Raw genomic sequence first — 23992 nt, 5'->3', positions numbered from 1 at the left:
CTCCTTCCTGGTTATATGTCAATGACAGTGAAATCAGCTCCAAGCCACCATAAACTGGTTAAGATGGTATTTCAGCAAATTTAACCCTACTAACTGTAACAGTGTTGAACTGCCAGCAATCCCTGCTTATTTGGTTTTTCATCTGAGCTACTAGTGGCCATGAACCTCTTCTATAGCCAGAAGGGAACCTGTTTGCTATTTTCTCAGATATATTGAAGGAGCTTTGCAGAGTAAAATCCTTTATAGCTGAAGGAAAGTGAACACATGGCGGTTTTTGACTCTATGCTTTGTGGTGGCTGTGTTTTGTTAATATTGCATGGCCTGCATGAAACTTTCACTGGGGAAAGGCCTCTGGGAATTGCACTTTTATGGTTGACTTCCAGAGTTACATTCTCACTAATTGCAATAGCCATTCCACTTGCTGATGGAGCAGCGAAGGGAACACAGAATGTTTTACACACTCACATGTTTAAAGCTTTTGGTCCTATTCTAGAAAACAGTGTACTACGTTTGGATGTGCTGCAACAGAAACACAATATTGTAAACTTTCTGATACACAGGAGTATTAAAACTGGGTCACGTGTGTATACAATGTAGGATTCACAGCCAAGCTAACAGGGCTTTTGTGATAATTACAGTAAAAAACACTTCATGTTAAAAGTTAACATTAAAATATAAAAGTAGTGAACACCCTTGCAACCCCAGAAAAGGGCCTGTTCTAAAAACTGAGGTCACATCTGCACCATAGGCTTCAATCACTCTGACACACTTGAATAGTCATGGCATTCCCCAAACAATCTTGGGAACTGTGGTTTGCTAAAGATGCTAAGAGTTGTCAGGAGACTCCTCACAGAGCTACAATTCACCCTTCCCAGTACACCCTTAAAATTTACAACCCTCAATAAATGTGTATTATCTCTGTAACAGAACATAAAAACAAACCCACTGCACGCATAGTTCCCATTACTTGCAGCATTCTGATATATCTTTTTAAACTAACATTTTAATATCTTTTTTCTAACAATATTTTCATACAGGAAAGTGTTTTCTTTCTTGCATCTGTCCATTCATTTTAAAAACTGCAATAGCTGCAATTGGATTCCTATTACCTGGAAAAATGGCAAACTACCGGTAACTCCCAGGTAAATGCAATTCTATACCCATTTACCCAAACCTGGGAGTTAGTTCCACTGAACTAACAAACATTTCAGGGAAAGAGAGAGATCTTTCCTTTAACCTGCCAAGAGGAAGGAGAAGTGGCGGGGAAAAACAGCATAGAGCCAATTGAAAATATTTATTTAAACATTCTTCCCCAAATCAATGTGACTGGAGAAAAAAAGAAAATAATTTGCTGTAGTTAAAACCTAGACCAGAGCCTCCAAGTTTTCCTATTTTCCAAGGATGTCCTTGATTCTGATTTGATCCTGGAATGTCCCACTTTTCCTTAGAATGTCCCTATTTTCATTTAATAAATGTTGGAGGGTATGGAGTTATCTGACCCCTGAGCTGTCTGAAGGCAATCCTATATGGGGAAGTTTTTTTCATGTTTCATGTTTTATTATGTTTTTATATATGTTGGAAACTGCCCAGAGTGGCTGGGGCAACCCAGTAAGATGTGTAGGTTATAAATAGTAAAATTATCATTATGGAATGGGACGTCCCTATTTTCACTGGAGAAATGTTGGAGGGTATGCTAGACCTCACCGTCAAAATGAAAGATTCCCCTACCTCTCCCACTCCCTTCCTCACTTGCTCAGTGTGTTTCCCTAGTCAGCTTGCTTTTGCTCTTTTACAAAAAAAATTAAAGTGGTCCCTTTAACAACACAGCAATTTTTGTGTTTGTACCGTAGTCCAAAGAGTGTCTTGGGACTTTAGGAAATCCCTGAACTGACTTGAGACACCATGTTAGTGGCACAATCCAATTTGGGCCTGTGAAAACCACACCTGAGTCACCCCCATTTGCCTCATAATTGAGGAAGTATACAGAGCTCAATTATGGTTTCTACTCCAGAAAGTCTCTGTATGCCAATTCATTTCTTATAACATCATGTGAACGTTTGCATTAAAATTCCCCTGACCCATAAAGGATTGTGTTAGAGATAGGAACCAACTCCTAAAGGCCACAGTCTCTTTGCCCCCCCCAAATATATATATTTGAGGGGGCTGCCCCCCACGTTGATGGGCATTGCCGTTCAAATGGTGTATGTGTACTGTGTTATGTGAACGATTATGCGGGGTGGGGCTTTCCTGCCCCACCCATATTTTATTCAAGCTGACACCCCTGATGCTAGAACTGGATGTCCCTTGGCCTGTCAGCAGAGCAGGGTCAGTGCAAGACACTTTGCTGACAGAAGCAAAGGACAAGATGACTTCTGCCCCCATTCAGTCTACCAGGCTGGCAACTGAATTGTCATTTGACACTGGCAATGGGACAGCGTCCTCCACTGCCCCTAAGGGCATCAGGTTAGCTTAGGGGGCACACAGAGGCCTGTCCACTTCCTGCCCCTCAGTACCTGTCACCTGAGGCTGCTGCCTGTCTCATGGTAGGGCCAGGCTTGTCGTCCTTCAGATCACGATTCCCTTCACAGGTTCACTAAGTATATGAGGAGGCAGTTGGATTGCTCACCACACACACGCAGCAGCTGCTAAATTGGCACTGGTGCGAAGGTGACCTACACAAAGAGGGTCAGATATGTGTGGGCCTCTTCCAGAGAAACAGGGACCCTAACAGGCCAGTGAGTTCAGTTGAACTGAAGAAAACAACTGCCACAAACACAGAAGGCTTAACTGAAAGCAGCATTCAGAGAGGTGTCCAGAGGTGCACAATGCCAGAGGATCACATATGTGCATTACGTTTTGAGGCAAGCTTGCTATTGTTAGCAGGTACGTTCCCTGAACAGGAAGCCGCCCGACAAATAGCTAGCGCAATTGACTTCCTCCCTGCTGCTGACAACACAGAGATGCATCAGTCCTGCTCTTAGACAAGTCATATATTTTGCCGGAGAAGGCAGGATGATTAAATGTTTAGACACTCTGTCAGCAGCAGGGGACACGGGAAGGGACAAAAGCTGTGGACCAGATGAATGTATCTGGAATGAGTTTGTTTCACAAAAGCATTGTTGTCAGCGTGAGGAACACAATCACAGTTCGTCGCCATGAGACAGTGGTGATAATGAGCGACTGGTGGGCTGATTCTTTTCCTGAGTTACGCCTGCTGAATGGGGTCAGACTCACTCCTGTCATAGAATCATAGTTTTGGAATGGACCTTGGAGGTGAGGTAGTCCAACCCACAGCACAATGAAGGATCTGAAAGTAGAGCATCCTTGGCAGACACTGCCTCTGCTCAAATACCTCCAATGAAGGAGGAACTTCTACCTCCTGAGACAGGAAGAGCTGCCAAACATCTCCTACGTTTCTGCTAACATTTAGCAGAGATCCGACTATCTGCAATTTCCATCTATCGGTTCTTGTTTCTTATCTGGAGCAATTGTCTTCTCCGTCTTCCTCATTCCAGCCCTTCACTGCTCTTATGCTTGCAGAACCTGGCGTGGTAGAACAGTGGTAGTGCTTGGGGAATAGACACTAACAAAGGGACACCCCTGTGCCAGTGGAGCACTGCTGGTGTAAGGAGCAAAAAATACAGAGGGAGAAAAGTGGCTTAGGCAGAACCCTGGTATGCCAGCTGATTCAGTGGCTCAATTGTGGAGGTCAGGCACATTTCTGACAGCACTGAAGCACTACAGCTCAATCCAAAACATATTTATATGCCACTTTTCTGGGCAAATCCCACTCAAAACAGCTTTTAAGTAAGGCTCCTGCCCTTAATGTACTTACTTTGATGTATATCTTCTGGAAATCATTCTTTTTACTTTCCTCTGAGTAAATATATTTAGGATTTGGGTGCAAACATGAAATATTAAAATGTTTCGGTTTGGGAAAGTGTAATGTTTGAGAAAGAGCTCTCTCTCAGAATCTGCTTTGCTGATCCCTGCTGTATCTTTTTCAGGTGGCTCCACTGATGAGGCAGGGAAATTACAGAGCAAGAGAGGCAAAACCAGAAGATCCGAAAGAGAGAGAACATGTTCAGCAAGAGATGGGTTTACTATGTGTGTGAAGTAGGGGGAACTAAGATCTGAAGGACTGCAGGAGGAATACAGATAAGGAAGTTCCTTCACCTCTGTATTAAATTTCTTCCATACTTAAGATTCTGTTGCATCATAAGATTGCGGGGAGGAGTTACTCCCTTATTATTCTTTGGAGAAGCTCAGAACCATCAGATAAACTGCTTTCTTGTCTTCCTATGAAAATCTCAGTACTGTTGTAGCAGGAGCTATAGTTCAATGCACACAGTTCCCTCTGGAAATGCCTGTCAGGTCTTCAGTGATTGGCAAACAGAGATTAAACTGCCACAGTGCCTTTGTATTTGGAGTTCTGGGGGGAATGTGCACACAGAGATAATAAAGAAACATGCTGTAGTGAGGAATACATAATACTGGTAAAATATCTGGAGGGAAAATTTGCTGCGCACAGTCCAGTTAAACACTTTTAAGCGCTGTGGAGAAATGAGAATTTACATGACTGGCTGCTCCAAGAGGTCTCTGGTAGCTGCATTCAAGACCACCTGAGATTTCTGAACCGTCTTTTAAAGGTAGCCTACGTAGTCTAGTCTGGACATGACCAGATCATGAATCACTTTACCAAGGTGCCACTTTTCAGATAGAAGCTCAGGTTTCCTAGACTTGGCGGTGGCGGTGGGGTGTTTGTTGGGAAGCCTAGAACAGTGGTTAGAAGTGTGTGCACCTTTTGTTTCTCCGCTAATTATTTTCTGTACAATTACAATGTTAGAGGCATCATCTTTCTTTCCTCCCCTGAAAGGGCACCATCAGATCAGCTCCTCTGGGATTGCTTTTGCTTCCCGTTGGTATTCATGAGCAGTTGGTGCCCTTGTGGGTGGGCTAGTTCTTATTTATTATGGATGACACATTTATTAAGTATTAATACACCCCATTCAAATGAGTCACCTTCCTCTGTGTGCCTGCTTCAAGTTTCAGATTTTTCTGCACTATCCCAGCTGGAGGAAGGAAACAGGATGGGACTTGACTGCTGTTGCATCATTTCTTTTCGGATGCAATGGGCACTATGGCAGCCTCACGCCACCCCCATCTCTTTCATTGCACCCTTGTTGCTTCAGCCTTTAGGGTCAAATTTCCTTGTTTCCTTATAACCATGAAAGGAGGAAGCAGAAGACTGAAGGACTTGCTCTTCTCATGCCATCATGCTTGAGAAGATTTCTCAAAGAACGCCACCCTGGCTCTTTGTCCCCCAAACTGTTAGCAGAATGTGTTTGGAGGCATTAGCAGGAACAACCATTCTTCTTGTCCCTGAGTCTCTGGCTCAAGTGGGAAAGAAACAGCTCTGCAGGACCTGGAGGTAACCACAAGATGCTCAGGTTGATTGGGCAAAAGCTGAGGTGAAGTCAGATGTGGTCTAGTGTGAGTCTCGAGGATGGTCAAGGAATGAGCAAGTAACCCAACGCCAATGTAACACGTGGCCTGGAAAAGCATAAATGGTGTGACATACTAGCAAGAGTATTGCAGCAGGTCCTAGGTCAGGCTGTGAACCCTGTGTGAAACCCTACAAAGCTGCGACCGGTCAGTTTAGACAATACTAAGCTATATGGACCCATGGCCTAACTCAGCATGGGTTCCTGTATTCCTGATTCCAAAAGGCCTGGACTCAAAGGCTTGAATTCCATAGATGACTTGGGGCAAGCTATGCTCTCTAAGCCTAGTTAAAATCTGGATGAATGGCAGGACTGGGTGGATCCACCATTTCAGAATGTGTTGGGAAATCCAGAATAAAATAATAACGCTGGAGTGTACTTTAGCATTCAGAATGAATTCCACCTTTGGACATCCCCAGAGACCATGGCCCTCTCTGTGACCTTCTGTGACCTTTAAAATCAGCTGAGGACACTTTCTAGGCCATATGAGCCATGACCCTTTCCACAGAGATTAGTCTGAGCTGGCCAAGTATTCACCGGTAGCGATGTTAAGATTTTGTTCATTATTATTTGTTCCTTACATTTTATAGGCCGCCTTTCCTCCATGGAGTTCAAGGTGGAGCACATGTTTCTCCACCTCATTTCATCCTCCCAGCTACCTTGTCAGGTAGGTTAGAGTGAGAGATAGTGATTGGCTCAAGGTCACCCAGTCAGTTCCATGGACGAGTAGGGATTTGAACCCTGATCTCCATGGTCCTAGTCTGACGCTTTAACAGAGCTGTAGCTAGGTGATCTTGCATCCCTGGCAGAACCGTCCAGATTGCACCCCCTAGCCACAGACAAACTAGCTCTTCTTTCTGCCTCTCCTCCAACCCCCCCCCCACCTATTCATAACACCATTTCTTATGAGGCAATGATCAATATTTATATTTATGGACATATTTTTTTTAGCCGATTTTGCGACCCCCAGTCGCCAGCACCCCTGGCGGGGGCCCACCTCACACACACACCCCCAGCTACAGCCCTGCACTTTAATCACTACACCCTGTTGGCTCTTTTATCTGCAACAGCAGGATTAATAATAATAATAATAATAATAATAATAATAATAATAATAAATTATTATTATTTATACCCCTCCTATCTGGCTGGGTTTTCCAAGCCACTCTGGGTGGCTACCAACAAAGTACATTAAAACATCAGTCATTAAAAACTTCCCTAAACAGTGCTGCCTTCAGATGTCTTCTAAATGTTAGATAGTTGTTTATTTCTTTAACATCTGATGGGAGGGTGTTCCACAGGGCGGGCACCACTACCGAGAAGGCCCTCTGCCTGGTTCCCTGTAATTTCGCTTCTTGCAGCAAGGGAACCACCAGAAGGCCCTCGGCGCTGGACCTCAGTGTCCGGGCTGAACGATGGGGGTGGAGACGCTCCTTCAGGATATGAATAATCTTTAATCATTAAAAGACAGATAATAAGCGTCTACAACACACCCTGAGGGTGGGGGTATCATGGTTAAAGGCAAAAGTGACAAAGTAAGCTTCATTGTGAGCAAAAACTGGACTGTGTGCTCTTGATTCACGTGTGCAGATAAGAGCATTCAGTACTCGGTGGAACTAAGCCCTGAAGATGCAGTCTTTTATTTAAAATACCGTATTTTTCCATGTATAACACGCCCCATGTATAAGACGCCCCCTATTTTGGGGGACTTCAAATTAAGAAAATGGGGGGGGGATTGCCAAGAGTTGTTAAACTTTGGGGGGGGGGGAAAGGATTGCCCCCAGAGTTGTTGAGCTTTTTTCAGCTTTTTTTGGGGGGGAGGGGTTGCCTAAAATCGCTCACCCGACTAACCAACACTGACAATAGCAAGTGCCGACAAAGCCACCAATTGCCTGCCCTATCTCTGCTGACAATCTCCTGCTCGCGGCAGCAACCAATCGCCTTTCCACCCTCTGCACTATCCGTGTATAAGACGACCCCTATTTTTTTTACATAATTTTAAAATAAAAAAACCTCATCTTATACACAGGAAAATACAGTGATTACAGGTTGTTTGCAGGTTCTGTGAAAGACTCTTTGCAGCTTCTACTGTAGATTTTATACAACAACTTGTACAATGAATGTTCTCTGTAGAGCAGCACTGACTAACTCATGGCTCTCCAGATGCTTGTGGGCTCCAGCCCTGTTTGGACCCCCCCCTCCCCAGCCTGGGCAACAGCCAGGGATGCTGTGAGCTGCATCCATCAACACCTGGAGGACCACAGGTTCCCCATCCCTTGCCCAGTACGAAGATGCTAAGGACAAATCTTTTTTAATTTGGCAACGAGCCTGATCTGACCAAGTCTCTTTCCTGCCTTGCGGAAACATCTCTTTAGAGAGTTGAACCAGAGCAGATCAAAATTACCTTAAGAAACCCGTCTCCAATCAGACTCGGCATCTGTCCTCTCCAATTTCATTTTGCTGTGACCACCTAGTGGCTTACTCAGCCCAGGAGGGTAACAGACTTCCATGCGTGGAACAATTAGGTAGCTTGTGCTCTTTAAACTTGCATAATGACAAAGAGCTTCGTTTGGATAAAGAAAAAGCATTATTTAAATGTGATTATGCTGTTTTACCGAGGCTAATTGGCTTCTAAAGGTCAGTCTCATTAGGAGCTCATCAGTGAAGGATTCATTGAAAGAAATTGCATTGTGGTGTGTGTGTTTTTTAACACATTGATTACCTTTGTCTTTTTTTATATATATTAACAACTGAGTAGGAAAGTACAACAGTGGTGAAGTTGGGCAAAATACAGGTGTAGCCCAGACTGTTTGGAAAGCAATCCACTCTGGGCTCATTTCCCAAGACTGTGTCTACAGCACGGACTCCCATAAGAGAACTCAGAATAATGTCATGTGGCTTTTTGAGTTGCAGATACGGAAGCCTGACACCACCCATATCCCGAGGAGGGATGGGAGAAGTTCTGTGCAGTTTGCATTTACAGGTGAATCGATTTCCCAAAACTGTGCATGAACCGAAACACAGCCACCCATGGAAATTCACATCTCTACAAATTTTGCAGTGCAGTTTTCAAGCCAAGCCATGTGTACAAAAATTCATTTTTAGTGGGGGGAAATAATACAAAAGTGCATTGAATAAGGGAAATTGCTTTCGGGGGGAAAGTGTTTATTAGGATAAGTTCACTGATGACTTTTCATGGGGACATAAAACAAATGGTAAATTGATGCAGAAATGTAGAGAACTGAACTTAAGAGAAACCGAAACTGATAGTTGTACATCCCTGCTTCCAGAGGAGCCAATTCCTAGGGTCTAGGGGGTCTTCCACCACCCCTAAAATATCTGAGGGGGCCAGCCCCCCCCCCCCGTTGATAGGCATAGCCATTAAAATGGTATGCATGTATTGTATCATGTGATCGATTATGCGTGGCGGGTCTTACATGGACTTCCCCAATTTTTTATTCAAGTTGACACCCTTTCCTGCTTCCGACATAATACACACTCAAACACCACAGTCATAATCACTGGCATAGCAGGTTGTGAGAATTCTTGTGCTCAGTGTGCTAGGGCATGCGTGCACAAACACACACACAGAGCTGTATCTCCAAACCAGCAGGGATGCGTCAGGCAAAGTCACAAAGGACCGCTAGTTATATCATAGAGATCACACCCAACTTATTTCCCTGCTTTTACGTTTGGAGACATGGCTCCTCCGGACAGTGCTATTTTTCTAGAAAAAGAGGAGCTGGAACTCACCATGAATGCCTCACTTGTTCTCTTATAATGGCAATGGCACCCACTTGAGTTCCAGTGAGTTCTGGCTGAAAGAAAGCCCTGTGCAAGTTTATCATTTTTATCAGAAGGAGAGGTGATGTACAGTGTCTAACTGCTGAACAAATTCCCCCAAGGAAAGAGCAGTGTCCTTCTAGGCTACAGAGCCAGGATCCACACAGCATCACATCGCAGAAGAGGCCAACAGGTGTGCCACTAACCCCCACTGCCCATTCTTCTGCTGACACGTTTGCCACAGGTGGGTTATCTGGGCGCTACATGACGGTTTCGACTCCTAGTTCCTCATAATACTTTCTGTAACAAAACTCTCTCTTCTACATTATAGCAGCCAAGCTTAGACACAAAAATGAGAGGGGTGGGGGAGCTATTGCACTATGCAATGATGCAGTAGACTGCGCCACCCAGTGGCTGAAATGCAGCACATGCCAAGGCCGTTGCCCTTTTGAAGGAGGAAAACGGAGCACAGGGAGAATGCCAAGGGCTGTTCCGTGAAATACGGTGACGTCTCGAGCTATAAAATTGACACAACTACTATTAGGCTTTAATGAATTCCCAGGAGAGCTGTGCAGCCATGATCCACACCTCATTCGAAAAGAAAGTGGAAGGAGCACTGTGATTGAGCATCAGGGTCAATCCCAGCAGCATCAGGCAGGAGTGGGGAGACCCCCTCCTGAAAGAGCCACTGGCAGTCAAAGTAGACAGTTCTGAGCTGCGTAGACCAACAGTCTGACTCTGTCTTGGGCTCTGCAGGGGTCATTGATTCTACGTGTGCATGTGTATTTTCAAGTTTATGCCTCTGAAATCTATCAAGTATACTTTGTGGGGTGCATTTGCACTGTGTGTTGCTGCCCCTCCCCTCAGTTAGCACTTTCCAACCCAACATAAGTTACAGAAGTTTGAGGTCCATTATGGGCAATACTTTTTTTAAAAAGTCTACCATATTTACACAAAAGAGCAGATAAAAAAATAATAATCCCAAGACAGGAGACCTAAGTTCTGGTGTGGGCATGCACGTGTGTGTGTGTGTGTGTGTGTGTGTGTGTGTTCCCATTAAAATTTTCTTTTTGAAATACAAGTTATTTTGATATACCATATTTGCCACAAAAATGCACTTTTAAAATTTGTGTTTCCACAAGGCAGGGAATAATTTACCATTGCTCACAGGAAAGGTTGCCACTTCCTTTACTTCCTTTGTCCTCTCCTGCCTCCTGTACTTTTAGTGGCGGATGTTATTTTTATTTTTAATGTATTTGTTTTGTGCAAGAGCGGTTCTGTGAGAAAGAGCTGTTAAAAATGAAAATACTGCTCACCTCCCTTCAACAACAACCAGTGGGAAAAGGCAGGCTGCATCCCTTCCTTTAGAAACAAAATGGAAGTATGGGGTGTCGTGATTGATGGCACCCAGCAGTTACCATACACATTAAAAAACCTGCCCACACAATGCAACTCAGTGCATACACAATCAGGTAATGTGCTTTTATATTGAGTTTTCTTCCCTTATCAGATTGTCCATGTATTGCAAAAATCCAAATTTAATAGTAGGCAAGCACAGACTGCCTTTTGGGTGAGGAGGATGCCATGTGAATGCTGCAAAAACAACAATACACACAAGAAACAGAAGCAGCTTCAAATCCACAATAAACTCCAGTGTGGAAAAGACTGAAGGCAGCTTTCCATGTTCTCTGCTTGCACATGGCCAAGGAAAAAAGTGTGGTTGATATTCCACTAAGTGGAACCGGAACCGCCACAACCATTAGGCAGGATGAGGCCTCTGCTTCAGGCGGCAAAAGCTCTCCAGGGTGCCCCAACTGCCCCACTGCTTCCGCCATTGGCGGAGAAGTGCTGCCACAATTGGTGCCAATTTTCAGCAAGATTGTGTCCATTCAGAGAGAGCTCTCATCCAAAACCACGTGAGATCTTGTGGAGCATGCATGATTTGGGGCAAGACCTCACCCGAAACCTGTGTGATCTTGCCCAAAATCTGCGCCAATGGCAGCGTTGCTTCTCTGCCAGTGGAAGATGTGGTAGGGTGTCATGAACTGACAGAACAACGGAGAGGAGGAAGAGGATCCCAGTGAGGACTGTCATCATGACTGGGACACTCCAGGGCAAGCTGGGTATGGAGAAGAAGTTGGTGTAGAAAATACTCACAGAAGGACGGAGAATGGTGAGGGGATGAGGGGGTCAGTGCACAGGAACCAGAGCAGCAGGACCCATCACCAGAGCCAGAGGGGCCCCTGTCTCCATGAACACGGTGGGCTCTGAGGCATAGGGAGCAGTAGGAGGAATGCTCTAGGAGGCTGAGGTAGGCAAGGGGCCACAGCCCAGCTCCCTAGCTGACCAGTTGGGGCTCGCTAGCTCTGGGAGGAGGTATGTGATTCCTCAGCTGGAGTAGGCTTAGAACAGGTGAGGGTCACATGCCTCTTCAAACCCAGGTGCTGCAATCAGCAGGCAAAGTACCAAAGGCAAGCAGAGCTGAGGTGCTGTGTCTCCTCAACTGCCCATGTTGGTTAGATCACGACTGGGTGTATGGGACTGATCTCCAGGTGCCCTGATCCCTGGATCAGCTGCAGAGGTGAGAACCTGGCCTGACTGGACTCTGGACTCTAGACTCATTAGCCTATTAGACTACATGCTAGCAACTGCCATGTCCTTGTGTACAGCAGTGGGACTTGGGTGGCACTGTGGTCTAAACCACTAAGCCTAGGGCTTACCAATCAGAAGGTCGGTGGTTCAAATCCCCATGACGGGGTGAGTTCCTGTTGTTCAGTCCCAGCTCCTGCCAACCTAGCAGTTCGAAAGCACGTCAAAGTGAAAGTGCTCTGGTGGGATGGTAAACGGCGTTTCCATGCGCTGCTTTGATTTTGCCAGAAGCGGCTTAGTCATGCTGGCCACATGGCCCGGAAGCTGTACGCCGGCTCCCTCAGCCAGTAAAGCGAGATGAGCGCCGCAACCCCAGAGTCGTTCGTGACCGGACTTAACTGTCAGGGGTCCTTTACCTTTACCTTTACCCCATGGTTCGGGACATAGGGAGTACAGCAGGAGCAGGGAGGTAAGGGTGGGAGCGGCAACAGCAGGGCAAAGTGGCACTTTCCATTGTGCAGCGAATTAGGACACATTGCCCCTGCTCAGAACAGACCCATTGAAATGAATGAACCTAAGTGAGTCCTAAATTCAATGGACATAAAGGACTATGATTGAATACCACCAAAAAAAAAAAAAAATTCCAGCAACAATAAATTATGGCAAGTAATGGGGCCATGAAGTGTCCCTACGAAGCAAATCACACTGTGTGGTTTTTTGTTTTGGTATTTCTTCAGAAAAACAAAAGCTTCTGAATGAAAAGCTTGGCCTAGCAGAAGGCCAGCTAGCATATGAAGTTTCTTCTTTCTCTGCATTGCGGGACTTAGAATCATAGAATCGTAGAATTGTAAGGGAACTGTAAGAGTCATCTAGTCCAACCCCCTGCGATGCAGGAATCTCAGCTAAAGCATCATAACGGAGACACCATAGCAGAAACTTCATAGCAGAGACACCCTGGAGGTGTTGCATAGAACCGCTGCAAGCTTCTGGACGGATATCCTTCCAAGTTAACGGTTAGTGAAAGAGGAATGGGTAACAAGTTTTGAACATGTTTGGCCTCTGAAGTGAGGGAACCGCCTGCAAAGCTGCAGAACAGCTTCCCCTGCTCCACATACTGGAAGTTTAATCCTTGCAGAAATGAAGAAGTGTGTGCCTTGATGCCTCAGTAACGATTCTGCATCTGCATATTTCATGCACAGGTACACTTCTCAGCCGAACCACAGATGTTACTTTAGTTATAGTTGATCAAGTCCTGATTCCCCATGGTGATTCTGCCTTTGCCAGCACATAGTGTTGTGCAGCCTGGGCAGTCTTCTGATGAGATCATCTCGGGTGGGAGTCAGTGGGGGGCAGGGGAGAGAGATTACTTTCTTGCTATCTTCTCCATATACAGTGGTATCTCGGGTTACAGGCGCTTCAGGTTACAGACTCCGCTAACCCAGAAATAGTACCTCTAGTTAAGAACTTTGCTTCAGGATGAGAACAGAAAATGTGTGGCGGCAGTGTGATGGTGGTGGGAGGCCCCATTAGCTAAAGTGGTACCTCAGGTTAAGAACAGTTTCAGGTTAAGAACGGACCTCTGGAACGAATTAAGTTCTTAACCCGAGGTACCACTATACAATAGATTTTCGTGCTCTCAAAGCACGCTTCTGTGGATGAATGTGCATGCGCTGCAAATTACTATGCAATGGTGCACACTTTTCAAGCGACAGCTCCTAGGTTCAATTGTCCGCATCTCCAGGTAGGGTTGGGGAAAACCTGACAATCTGGAGACGAGCCTCACATAGGATGTGTCCTTTTCAGTCTGAAGTTGCTGTCTGTATTAATCTTGCATTGGAGAAATCCTTGATGGCTGCAGATGTTCCTGTCCTTTAGGGTTATACTCCTGTAATATGGGGGCTAACAGCAAGACAACAAAAATGGATGCTACAAGTCCTTGTGGTTGCTAAGAGACCTATACTTTTGAGCCTGAAAGGACATTTCCCACCATCTGTTATGCAGTGCTTTGAAAACCTTAATGCCCTTGCTACCTTCTAAAACACCAAGTGCAGTTGGAGACCTTTCCGAATATTTGGAGGGCATATGTCAATCTCTATGTGTAAATAAAGATGGATGCATTGATGTTTCTTGTACTGTGAATGGGAGCAGAAGATTCTCTTTTTGTTTTGTTGTTTTGTTCTCCCCCTTTCCAGTCTCTTTTGTGGGTTTTTCTTCCTTCAATAAATTAGCAACAATTATATATATACCCAGAGAACTGCTGCCATACAAACAGCACGCAGACCTAGTGGTGGGAGGAAAAAATCCTTAAATAAGAGACATGGGGGAATGATTAATGGACTTCAATGTCTGTACACTAATGCGCAAAGCATGGGAAATAAACAAGATGAGCTTGAGCTCTTGGTACAGCAAACTAAATATGACATAATAGGCATCACTGAAACCTGGTGGGATAAGTCCCACGATTGGAATGTAATAATGGAGGGATACAATCTATTTCAGAGAAACAGACCAGACAAGAAAGGAGGAGGAGTGGCGTTATATGTCAGGGATGTGTATACCTGTGAAAAGATCCAAGATTTAGAACCTCAAAGCCAAAGTGAGAGCATTTGGGTCAAAATTAAGGGAGAGAAGAATAACAGTGACCTCATTGTGGGAGTTTGCTATAGATCCCCAAGCCAAACGGAGGACATAGATGATGCCTTCCTGGAACAGATGGCCAAGCATGCAAAAGGAAAGGAGATAGTAGTAATGGGGGACTTCAGTTACCCGGATATTTGTTGGATGTCAAACTCAGCCAAGAGCATAAGCTCAAACAGATTCCTCACTGGCCTTGCAGACAGCTTCATTGTCCAGAAAGTGGGAGAAGCAACAAGAGGAACAGCCATTTTAGATCTGGTCCTAACCAATGTTGATGACCTGGTTAGCGGGGTAGAAGTGGAAGGATCATTAGGCGCGAGTGATCATGCTCTTCTGAAGTTTACTATACAGTGGAAAGGAGTAGCCAAGCATACTAGGACTCACTTTCTTGACTTTAAGAAAGCCGACTTCATAAAACTTAGGGAAGTGCTGGGTGAGATCCCATGGACAGTAATACTAAAAGGAAAGGGAGTTCATGATGGCTGGGAGTTTGTTAAGAGGGAGATAGTAAAAGCACAACTTCAGGCAATACCAATGAGATGGAAACATGGAAGGTGCCTAAAGAAGCCAGGGTGGCTATCTAAAGAACTTTTAACTGAGTTAAGATTTAAAAAGGATGTGTGCAAAAAATGGAAAAGGGGGGAAACCACCAAAGAGGAATTCAAACAAATAGCCAGCACGTGTAGACACAAAGTCAGAAAAGCTAAAGCACAGAATGAACTCAGGCTTGCTAGAGAGGTTAAAAACAACAAAAAAGGCTTTATGGGTATGTTCGTAGCAAAAGGAAGAACAAAGAAACAGTGGGGTCACTCAGAGGAGAAGATGGTGAAATGCAAACAGGGGACACAGAAAGGGCTGAACTCCTCAATGCCTTCTTTGCCCCAGTCTTCTCCGATAAAGAAAACAATGCCCGACCTGAAGAATTTGGAGCAAATGATTCAGCAGAGGAAACACAGCCCAGAATAACTAAGGAGATAGTACAAGAATACTTGGCTAGTCTAGATGTATTCAAGTCTCCAGGGCCAGATGAACTGCATCCAAGAGTATTAAAAGAACTGGCAGATGTGATCTCAGAACCACTGGCAGTCATCTTTGAGAATTCCTGGAGAACAGGCGAAGTCCCGGCAGACTGAAGGAGGGCAAATGTTGTCCCTATTTTCAAAAAGGGGAAAAGAGAGGACCCAAATAATTACCGCCCAGTCAGTCTGACATCGATACCAGGTAAGATTCTGGAGCAGATCATTAAGCAAACAGTCTGTGAGCACCTAGAAAGGAATGCTGTGATCACCAATAGTCAGCATGGATTTCTGAAAAATAAGTCATGTCAGACTAACCTGATCTCGTTTTTTGACAGAATTACAACCCTGGTAGATGAAGGGAACACAGTGGATGTAGCCTACCTTGATTTCAGCAAGGCATTTGACAAGGTGCCCCATGATATTCTTGTAAAGAAGCTGATAAAATGCGGTCTTGACTATGCTACCACTCAGTGGATTTGTAACTGGCTGACTGACCGAACCCAAAGGGTGCTCATCAATGGTTCCTCTTCATCCTGGAGAAGAGTGACTAGTGGGGTGCCACAGGGTTCTGTCTTGGGCCCGGTCCTATTCAACATCTTTATCAACGACTTGGATGATGGACTCAAGGGCATCCTGATCAAATTTGCAGATGACACCAAACTGGGAGGGGTGGCTAACACCCCAGAGGACAGGATCACACTTCAAAACAACCTTGACAGATTAGAGAACTGGGCCAAAACAAACAAGATGAATTTTAACAGAGAGAAATGTAAAGTATTGCACTTGGGCAAAAAAAATGAGAGGCACAAATACAAGATGGGTGACACCTGGCTTGAGAGCAGTACATGTGAAAAGGATCTAGGAGTCTTGGTTGACCACAAACTTGACATGAGCCAACAGTGTGATGCGGCAGCTAAAAAAGCCAATGCAATTCTGGGCTGCATCAATAGGAGTTTAGCATCTAGATCAAGGGAAGTAATAGTGCCACTGTATTCTGCTCTGGTCAGACCTCACCTGGAGTACTGTGTCCAGTTCTGGGCACCACAATTCAAGAAGGACACTGACAAACTGGAACGTGTCCAGAGGAGGGCAACCAAAATGGTCAAAGGCCTGGAAACGATGCCTTATGAGGAACGGCTAAGGGAGCTGGGCATGTTTAGCCTGGAGAAGAGGAGGTTAAGGGGTGATATGATAGCCATGTTCAAATATATACAAGAATGTCACATAGAGGAGGGAGAAAGGTTGTTTTCTGCTGCTCCAGAGAAGCAGACACGGAGCAATGGATCCAAACTACAAGAAAGAAGATTCCACCTAAACATTAGGAAGAACTTCCTGACAGTAAGAGCTGTTCGACAGTGGAATTTGCTGCCAAGGAGTGTGGTGGAGTCTCCTTCTTTGGAGGTCTTTAAGCAGAGGCTTGACAACCATATGTCAGGAGTGCTCTGATGGCGTTTCCTGCTTGGCAGGGGGTTGGACTCGATGGCCCTTGTGGTCTCTTCCAACTCTATGATTCTATGATTCTATGACAGTGCTGGCACTGCTTAACTGTATACCTGAAGAAGCATCTCCACCCTCATTGCTCAGCCCAGACACTGAGGTCCAGCTCCGAGGGCCTTCTGGCGGTTCCCTCACTGCAACAAGTGAGGCTACAGAAATCAGGCAGGGGGCCTTCTTGGTAGTGGCGCCTGTCCTGTGGAACACCCTCCCATCAGATGTCAAGGAAATAAACAACCATCTTATTTTTAGAAGACATCTGAAGGCAGCCCTGTATAGGGAAGTTTTTAATGTTTGATGTCTTACTGTGTTTTAATTTGTTGGAAGCCACTTAGAGTGGCTGGGGGGAAGGAAGGAAGGAAGGAAGGAAGGAAGGAAGGAAGGAAGGAAGGAAGGAAGGAAGGAAGGTAGGTAGGTAGGTTTCCCCAAGTGTCTCATTTTCCCAGCCTTAAGTTTGGTTATCTACATTTCTGCATCTGGTTGCAATTTTACTTTTTTAAAAATGTCATCATGAAAATTCATTGGGGAACTTTTCCTAATACACAATAGTTTTATGCAATCTTGTTGAATGTGCACATTTTGGCAAAGCAATTTGGCCCAATAGAATACATTTTAATATGTTGTTTTCACTAGTATGTGCATGGTTATGCACACCTCTCCCCATTATATGCATATGCATATGCATACACTTTATTTGGCTGAAGAACCTCATGACAAAATTTGGTGGAGTGGAAATTTCAAAGGATGGCTGTGGTTCATGTAATGTTTCAGAATATGCAAATTAAGTGGGTTTGCTTTTAAATATAAAGTGAACAGATTCCTCTCCCATCCCTACCATAGCTGTCAACTTTTCCCTTTTCTTGTGAGGAATCCTATTCGGAATAAGGGAATTTCCCTTAAAAAACAGGAAACGTTAACAGCTATGATCCCTAGACTAATGTGTTTATACTATGACTGGCCAATGGGAGCTATAAGTGGTGGTGTCTGATGAAAATTGATGTTGGTATTCCTTTGTTTTAATTTAAAAGTATCATTTTCATTTTCTGTCCCACCATTTCAGACTGTAAAGAGGCCTCTAGGCAACTTACAACACAGTACCATATTCCCAAATCAGTTCAAACCCAATTTTAAAACCAAAACCTAGCACTTAGCTGCAAGACAACATTACTGACAACAGCAGCTAGCTATTGTTGTAAATAAAAATATGCCCTTTTCCCTTATGGGGTATCCAAGAGCCCATATAGAGTCCTTACATAGGTTCCCTATTGGTAGGAAAAAATAACAGAGGCCAACCAGAGAATATTGAGAAGCAAAGCAGCCAGTAAGCTTGATCTTTATTAATCTGTGGACCACCGGGATGAAATTTACGGCATGTAATGCCTTAAGAGAAAACATTATGAAAATGATATATAGGTGGTACATAACCCCAGTCAAGCTTGCAAAGATTTACCATTTGCCTGACAATAAATGTTGGAAATGTAAAGAAACTGAAGGTACATTTTTTCATCTTTGGTGGACTTGCCCGAAGATTAAGGCATTCTGGGAAATGATCTATAATGAACTTAAAAAGGTATTTAAATATACTTTCCCCAAGAAACCAGAGGCCTTTCTCTTGGGTATTGTCGGCCAAGGGGTGTTAAAGACGGATATAACTTTCTTTATGTATGCTACAACAGCAGCTAGAATACTCATTGCGAAGTACTGGAAGACGCAAGAGCTACCCACACTGGAAGAATGGCAGATGAAGGTGATAGACTACATGGGCTTGGCAGAAATGACGAGCAGAATCCGAAACCAGGGAAGAGAAGCAGCGCAAGAAGAATGGAAAAAATTCAAGGACTATTTAAAGAAATATTACAAAGTTAATGAAAGTTAGAATGATGTTGGACTGGAAAGTAAATGGTTACTATTAGTAATGGTTAAGACAAGGAGAATAAGGAAGAATAGCCTAAATTTAAATTAAAATAAGGGAAGATTTGCTGAACAATCGATAAGAATTTGGAATACAGAAAGGGGAGGCATGAGGAAGTCGGGGAAGATAGGATATGAAATTAGGATATGAAATGATACATGTTTTTTGTTTTGTTTTTGTTTTTGTATGTTTTTGTTTGTTGTATTGTGTTTATATGGAAAAATAAAAATATTATATAAAAAAAAAATAAAAAAGATCTTTATTAATCTGTTGCAACAGGGTGCTCCCCTCACTCGCAGGAAAGGAGGAGGACCCACAAAAATGCTGTGCAAGGGCTTATAAAGACTTTTGAAATTCCCATCCTGTAGATCAAGACCATCCCCCAGAAACATCATACATACATTACGTGAGGGGTGTAACCTAAGACCACCCCTCAGATACATCCCACCTACATCACAGAAATTTTAATACTGTTTTTCTCCTGTTGTTGTTTATCTCCTGTCCAGCAGGCTACTTGATTGGATTTCCTGAGGAGCCTGGCCAGTCTTTTGTAATGATAAGGCTCACACCCTTATTCAAACACAGACATACCCTTAAGACAGGATTTGTGAAGGAAAAGACAATGGGGAGGCTTTTCCATTTTGACCTTGCAGAGAAAACATTTGGTCAGTTTAGGAATCAAAATGGTTCAAGGTTGGCCTTCCTGTGCTGGTCTATGTACGTGCTGTTATGAACATTACCATATATCTAAGACCATAAAATTCCTATCACATTATCATCACCCACCCTGGACCCTAATCTGAAGCTGCAGCATCTGGTATCTCTTCCTCCATTGAATAGGAATATCTCAGACACACAAGCACACGTTCTCCTTAGTCACATGTTTAACAGAAAAGATATTTGTTTGCTAAGTTTCCTCTTGTTCGGAAGGATAAAATATTGTGTGTCAAAGTGAACACTGGGGGGTGCTAGCAACCTTTGCTCAAATTGATGAAGCCTCTGCAGCTTTTGGATTGTGTTCACTAGGGAGGGATAGAGATTTCCCAGAACCCAATGTAAATAGTGTGATTAAAATTAGCATCTGTGTTGCTAATTCAGAAAACACTTTACTGAAAGTCACACTTAATGGTAAAAGCCACTCTGTGTTGATGCAGTTGAGAGTCCAAGCCAGTTAATTGGCGAGTCAATCCTGCGTTACTGTTACTCTGGCATCGATTATTCCATTAATGAGGAATTGTCTGTGGCTAATAGGCTTTTGATCATTTGTCTTAAGTGCCAATACAGCAGCAGATGCTTAACTTGTTGAGGCACCAGTCTTCTTTTCTGTCGCGAGGGCCAGCTGCCTTAAAATAATCCCATTGTCATGGTGTCCTTCACAAATATCTTCCCCCTTTGCTATGAAAGGCGCTTTGGGTGGTGAAATGGCAGTGCCTGTGTAGCAGCAAATGTGGTGGTGCAGAAACAAGGACTGAATCAAAGAGGTTGTGGGTTAGAGGCCAAGCTCATGGCCTGACTCTAATGGTGACAGCAGCATAACATCCTTATTGCTTCACCAGCTTGCCTGACATGGTTGGCGCTGATTTGTTGGAAGGGGGATGACTGATGTAAAAATAAAATTGTATCTGAAGTCAAGTACCTGGCTTTCTTAAGGAGGGCATGGTTAGGCTATTTCTTAAGAGGCCTAAACTAAGGATGGGGATCTAGTGACCCTCCAGATGTTGCCAAACAACAACTCCCACTGGCCTCAGCCAACACGGCTAGTGATCAGTGAAGATAGGGGTTGTGGTTCAGCAATATCTGTAGGTTCTCTACCCCTGACTTAATCTATCTGGCCTGGAGCTGCCTTTGAAGATGGTAAAGAAGTGTTACCTGGCCAAAGCTGCTTGAGACCTCGTTGGGAGCAGACATCATTCTGTGCATGTTTGCACACTGGCTGATGGTGCATTTCTGGGTCCAATTCAAAGTCGTCTTCTTCTTCTTCTTCTTCTTCTTCTTCTTCTTCTTCTTCGGTGATCACTCGTAGCTGACTAAGATTGTCTTCCATAAACACGGTTTTAACAGTGAGTCCGTGAGTGATTTTGGAGGCCAATTCTGGATCCACATGTCCTTCCACAGTGGGGACATAAGTTTCTGGATGGGAGTTGATCACAGTGAGGGTTTGCCAAGCGTGCCTTCCTCTTATCACGTTTCTCCCTTTGTCCTGAGTTTGAGCATCTTCAAAGCCCACGACACCTTTGGTAAAGGCTGTTCTCCAACTGGAGCTCTCGTAGGCCAATGCTTCCCAGTTGTCGGGGTTTATACTACCTTTTTTTAGATTTGACTTGAGAGTCTTTAAACCTCTTTTGTTGACCACCAGCATTACGCTTCAAATCAAATTTTATTAAACGGTCACAGACCAGATTAACTCGTACAGCTAGTCAGCAAAGCATAACACCGGAAAAAACAAAGGACAATTTCAATACAGATTAGGCCATAACAGCAATTTAAAATTAGACAGCATAAATAAAATTAAGTATTTACCTTCGCCTGCATATTGGCATTGGAAAGCTCTTGTTTCCTGCACCTAATAGCGGCTACACAGAATTTGGCAACATTGATCGTAATTTCAGGAACCTTATCTTCTACCAAGGCTCTCATACGTTGGAGTTCTGGTTCATTACGCTTTCCATTTTTAAGTTCAAAGTGCTGGTTTAGTTGCAGGTTATTTGGAGAATTGCTTCACATAACTACCTTTAAGGTCAGTTAGGCTGGCGGGCACCAGCGACGGGACCTCCTTATGGTGGCTCCTATCCTATGAGATATACAGCTATAGCTCCTTCAGTCCAGGCTCTTATTTTATTCAGCTTTAAACTGAAAGGGTTGTTGCTGAGGCTCCCTCTTGGTGTTTATTGAATGTTATAGACGTATTTAAACTCTCTATTTTATTGTGATTTCAATTGTATGTTTTTAATGGTTTTTTTAAAAAAATGTAAGATTTTTAAAAATAATTTGAACTGCCTATAGTAGCCCAGGAAGATCAGAAGTAAATTATTAATATCTAACCTTTGATATTTTTAAAACTAGGTGTTCCTGGCTGCTTAGTACCAGGCAGTCCTGGATGATACTCATTATCTGATCCCAATTTCACTCTGGCTTCAGACCTGGGAATGGGGCAGATGGAAATCTGAGCCAGGAGGGAGAAGGAGGCAGGCAGAGGCCCTGTGATACTTAAAACCAGGTTTGTGAACAGAAGATGTGCAACGGAGAAAGCCTTGCCCTATTGCCATGCCCTACAACTAATTCCTTGAAAAGGGCTCAGAGGTTTATCAGGCACTAAGCAGCTTAGTCATGCTGGCCACATGACCCGGAAAAACTGTCTGTGGACAAACACCAGCTCCCTCGGCCTGTAAAGCGAGATGAGCACCACAACCCCAGAGTCGTTTGCAACTGGACTTAATTGTCAGGGGTCCCTTTACCTTTTTAAATGATGGGCAAGACCTTATTATACCCACAATGTCTTGGGGGAGAGCTGCAGGATTTGCCTGAGTGTCCATTCTCTTTTAATTAGAGCTTGGTCAGCGGCAATTATTTCTCTCATTCAAGAAAATTGGAGAGCAGAAGTACAAGACAAGCAAATCTGCACAAACATTTGGCAGGCAATAGCAGCACCACTATTTTCTGCTCAAGCGGAGCCTGCCTTCCATTCCTGCCCTGCAATGTCAGCATTATTACAAATAAATACATACCTGTGTATAGTGATGGATCAAATTAAAAAATGTAAGAAGATGCCTCGTACCAAGTCAGGCTACTTGCCACGTAGCCCAGTATTGTCTTCTTTGACCAAGAAGTGGCTCTCTTGGGTTTCAGGAAAAGGTACAGTGGTACCTCAGGTTACAGATGCTTCAGGTTACAGACTCTGCTAACCCGGAAATAGTACCTCGGGTTAAGAACTTTGCTTCAGGATGAGAACAGTAATTGCGTGGCGGCAGCAGCGGGAGGCCCCATTAGCTAAAGTGGTACCTCAGGTTAAGAACAGTTTCAGGTTAAGAACAGACCTCCAGAACAAATTAAGTTCTTAACCCGAGGTACCACTGTATTTCCAGTCACAGTGCCAGGGACTGAATCATAGAATCATAGAATAGAATCATAGAATCATAGAGTTGGAAGAGACCACAAGGGCCATCGAGTCCAACCCCCTGCCAAGCAGGAAACACCATCAGAGCACTCCTGACATATGGTTGTCAAGCCTCTGCTTAAAGACCTCCAAAGAAGGAGACTCCACCACGCTCCTTGGCAGCAAATTCCACTGTCAAACAGCTCTTACTGTCAGGAAGTTCTTCCTAATGTTTAGGTGGAATCTTCTTTCTTGTAGTTTGGATCCATTGCTCCGTGTCCGCTTCTCTGGAGCAGCAGAAAACAACCTTTCTCCCTCCTCTATGTGACATCCTTTTATATATTTGAACATGGCTATCATATCACCCCTTAACCTCCTCTTCTCCAGGCTAAACATGCCCAGCTCCCTTAGCCGTTCCTCATAAGGCATCGTTTCCAGGCCTTTGACCATTTTGGTTGCCCTCCTCTGGACACGTTCCAGTTTGTCAGTGTCCTTCTTGAACTGTGGTGCCCAGAACTGGACACAGTACTCCAGGTGAGGTCTGACCAGAGCAGAATACAGTGGCACTATTACTTCCCTTGATCTAGATGCTATACTCCTATTGATGCACCCCAGAATTGCATTGGCTTTTTTAGCTGCCGCGTCACACTGTTGGCTCATGTCAAGTTTGTGGTCAACCAAGACTCCTAGATCCTTTTCACATGTACTGCTCTCAAGCCAGGTGTCACCCATCTTGTATTTGTGCCTCTCATTTTTTTTGCCCAAGTGCAATACTTTACATTTCTCCCTGTTAAAATTCATCTTGTTTGTTTTGGCCCAGTTCTCTAATCTGTCAAGGTCGTTTTGAAGTGTGATCCTGTCCTCTGGGGTGTTAGCCACCCCTCCCAGTTTGGTGTCATCTGCAAATTTGATCAGGATGCCCTTGAGTCCATCATCCAAGTCGTTGATAAAGATGTTGAAT

General features: G+C 44.2%; 1 long non-coding RNA gene across 1 annotated transcript; it reads left to right on the top strand.

Moving 5' to 3' along the window:
• The first annotated feature begins 2552 nt into the window (after positions 1 to 2552).
• Positions 2553 to 4476, top strand: LOC310759930. Its single transcript, XR_014546651.1, has 2 exons — positions 2553 to 2883; positions 4008 to 4476. It is a non-coding gene; the product is annotated as an uncharacterized lncRNA (long non-coding RNA).
• The last annotated feature ends 19516 nt before the right edge of the window (positions 4477 to 23992 follow it).

The sequence above is a fragment of the Podarcis filfolensis genome (assembly GCF_964270895.1).
Source record: "Podarcis filfolensis genome assembly, chromosome: 1".
Lineage (NCBI taxonomy): Eukaryota > Metazoa > Chordata > Lepidosauria > Squamata > Lacertidae > Podarcis > Podarcis filfolensis.
This window is presented reverse-complemented; position numbering and strand designations above follow the sequence as displayed.